This window comes from Physeter macrocephalus, chromosome 2, assembly GCF_002837175.3.
Source record: "Physeter macrocephalus isolate SW-GA chromosome 2, ASM283717v5, whole genome shotgun sequence".
Taxonomy (NCBI): Eukaryota; Metazoa; Chordata; class Mammalia; order Artiodactyla; family Physeteridae; genus Physeter; species Physeter macrocephalus.
The window spans coordinates 12390534-12394798 of NC_041215.1; positions in this window are offsets into that span (position 1 = coordinate 12390534).

Consider the following 4265-nt stretch of genomic DNA (forward strand, 5'->3'; position numbering starts at 1 on the left):
CTATCAAACTCTTAGAGGAAAATATAGGCAGAACACTCTATGACATAAATCACAGCAAGATCCTTTTTGACCCACCTCCTAGAGAAATGGAAATAAAAACAAAAATAAACAAATGGGACCTAATGAAACTTAAAAGCTTTTGCATTTCTCCAAAGAAGATATACAGATTGACAACAGACACATGAAAGTATGCTCAACATCATTAATTATTAGAGAAATGCAAATCAAAACTACAATGAGGGGCTTCCCTGGTGGCGCAGTGGTTGAGAGTCCGCCTGCTGATGCAGGGGACATGGGTTTGTGCCCCAGTCCAGGAAGATCCCACATGCTGCAGAGCGGCTAGGCCCGTGAGCCATGGCCGCTGAGCCTGCATGTCGGAGCCTGTGCTCCGCAATGGGAGAGGCCACAAGAGTGAGAGGCTCACGTACTGCAAAAACAAAAACAAAGACAAAAACAAAAGACTACAATGAGATATAATCTCGCACCAGTCAAAATGGCCATAATCAAAAAATGTACAAACCATAAATGCTGAAGAGGGTGTGGAGAAAAGGGAACCCTCTTGCACTGTCGGTTGGAATGTGGATGGACCTAGAGTCTGTCATACCAAGTGAAGTAAGTCAGAAGGAGAAAAACAAATACCGTATGCTAACACATATATATGGAATCTAAGATTTAAAAAAAAATGGTCATGAAGAACCTAGGGGCAAAATGGGAATAAAGACACAGAGCTACTAGAGAATGGACTTGAGGATATGGGGAGGGGGAAGGGTAAGCTGTGACAAAGTGAGAGAGTGGCATGGACATATATACACTACCAAATGTAAAATAGATAGCTGGCGGGAAGCAGCCACATAGCACAGGGAGATCAGCTCGGTGCTTTGTGACCAACTAGAAGTTGGGGATAGGGAGGGTGGGAAGTAGGGAGACGCAAGAGGGAAGAGATATGGGAACATATGTATATGTATAACTGATTCACGTTGTTATAAAGCAGAAACAAACAAATCATTGTAAGGCAATTATACTCCAATAAAGATGTTAAAAAAAAAGAAGAAATTAATGTAAGCAACTAAGGTGCGCATGTGTTTTTTCACCCATGATCATATGTGTGTGTGTGTGTGTGTGTGTGTGTGTGTGTGTGTGCGCATTCCACTGCTACAGGAGACATGCAAAATAATATTCGATTTGCTACTATATGCAGTACTGGTTTCTCCCAAGAACTGTGTGCTCGCAGGGTTCGTTCAGGAAGGTGAGTGCCCTACCACCACATCGCAGTCATATCTCATCACCTTCGACAGGAATAATTTACACTTTAACCTTACGTGCAGGCGTATTAAATTAGTATTACTCATCAAACTTACTTATTAATAAAACAAGCTGAATTAGCCACTGCAGAATCATATTTGGAAATTCAATGACAATTTTACATTTTTAATACAGGCTCAGAAATATTATTGCAGAGCAGGTGGTACAGAAAACTGTGGTCAAGTCTGAGGCTCAGAAATATTATTGCAGAGCAGGTGGTACAGAAAACTGTGGTCAAATCTGACATTCATTAATCATTGAAGTGTGGAATGTGACAGGTGAAAATTGATATTGATTTCTTTCCTCTAATATTTGGAAGAGTTCTAAAAGGTAAATAAAATGAGATAAGAAGACATATCAAGTCTCACTGATTTCTTTGATCACCTCCTCCCCACATATCACTCCTTCGCCTACCATGTTTTGAATAATTCAATGCCCATAGTCTTTCCAGTTCAGTGCATTATAAAACACACTCAAGCTGGATTTCAATCATCTTAGACTGAAAGCTGAAGTTTTTATGAAGGATTATTTAAAACAAAATGCATCTTGAGCCCAACAGCCTTTGAAAACAAACAATCCTGGGAGTTCAGTAAGGAAATGTCAACACTGTGAAGAACTTTTTGATTCAGAAAATTCAGTAATCTTTTTTGATGTATGTTAAACGTATCAATATTGAGAACCTTCTGCTTGATTTCAGCACTGATTTGAGAGCTGAGTTACTACTGCTCTTGTATTTGAACTAGTTGTGAAAGTACTGAGAGAGTTGGTCTTGGGTTGAACTTGACCTGCATCTGGGAATGCTCTCTGTTCTATCCATCTTGAAAAGCTTTATTCAAGTGCATTTCTTTGCCTTGCTTCTTCTCATCTGCACCCCTTGGGAAAACGAAAGATGCTCAAATATAGATGTGAACACTGCAGATGCTCTGTTTGGCAATGGTGTCTTTCAGCTTCCCAATAAAAAATTATATTGCTGACCATCCATCTGACTGAAAAGTGACTTATTTTACTGACAGATATGTGGATTGAGATGCCAAAAGATATAGGTCATTTCAAATTTCCTTTTAAATTTTAAGTCATAGCTTTGTGTTGCAACACTACTTGTTCAAAAGTTAGATCATGAAGGTTCCTTCCTATGACCTCCAAATAATTAGTCAAAATGTTCTTCAAAAGGCTATATAAAAAGCAAGCAGAATATTCCCAATTCTCAGTCTTTCTCTTGAGTCATATAGTTCTTGTAATTTCAAGGAAGAGAAACTCAAATGGAAAGTGTTACAATAGCCAAGCATACCAGCACTGTTATCTAACCATTCAGCAATTTTCTCTGCCAAGTCACTCTGAACCTTAGACTACTGAGAATGTCTTTTTAATTAATTTTTAATGTTCTCCTCTTTTGAGTTAAAAAATGGTCACAATTTTATAAGTAAAATTAAAGAAAAAACACAAAATAGAACAGCTGAGATATTTCCACTAGGCATTATATATATATAAACATATATATACATAATTTTAATATATATATAATATACATGTATATATGTATATGTATATGTATATAAAATATATATATTACATATAAAATATATATATTACATATAAAATTTTTATGGCAAGACACGAAAATTTTTTTCTCTGACCTTTGGCCTCCTCTCCCCTCTATTGTGCATTGTTTATCTGCATTATGCATGGACCAAACCTCCCCCTTTGGCAGAAATACCTACTCAACCATAAAGAATGACATTCTCCTGGCATCAACAAGACAACTCCTGAAAATATAACCTTCCTTCTTGATCTTTAAGAGGTCACAATAACCCACTGCTTTCTACTTGCAGACCTGATTGTGTAAACTGTCAATAATACATCATTTAATGTATAGTCTTCTGTCTCAAAAAATTTTATAACTGTGCTTTGACTTCTAATTGGTGGAACAATTCTCAGAGCTTTCTGAGATGCTGTTCCCGGGTTATAATCCTCAATTTGGCTTGAATAAAATTTTCCATTTCTTTCTTAGATCAACTCATTAAATTTTTCATGGACAGTATGTATATATATAGTGTGTGTTCATTAAATATATAATATATATAATATATAATATATGTATATGTATATATACATATACATATGTATATGTATATACATATATACATAATTTTAATATATATTTTTAATATATATTTATATATACATATATGTATATATACATATATAAATGCACATATATAAATATATATACATATATAATATGCATATATACATATATAAATTATAATATATTATATATATTATAATATATACATATATAAATGCATATTATATATAAATATAAATCTCCATCTTTTATGTCAGTCAGACATAGGTCCATTTTCTTAGGAATAGGGAACTCCTTTCACAGTGGAAGTGAGGAAATTGGCTGGACCATCCTTCTTGAAAATATTTCCATGAAGCCGCCATTTAAGGTTTGCTGAATCTTGGTTCCTTCTAGCAATCTACTACTCCAACAGTGTGTAGTTCATCAAATTCAGGTCTTTCTGAAGCCAGGCTAGAAATACAAAATGAGGTGAACAACTAAGGTAACTGACCAAAAAGGAGGAAAGGAAGAGGAGCAAAACAATTTCCCAATTTCATTTTTTCCCATATTCTCTGTGCTTTACAAGGGAAATAATATTTGGGGTCTGAGTTCCTTTCATTCTTAGTCATTGTTGGTTCAAAGTCTGAGAAAAAAAAAAAAAGGTAAAAACGAAAATATGGAGTCCAGAATTCCGTTAGATCTCTTGCATTCAATACCACAACTTAAAAGGCCTTCCAAAATGAAGGGATAAACTTTTAAAAACATAGCCCAATCTTTTCAATCTAAACAAGTAAACACTAAAAGTATATTTTAGAAATCCAGCAAACACACTAACCACAGTCAAAGCAAAGGGAGGCTTATGGCTTACCAAATGACGGTGGCTGTCTACAAGAGAGAA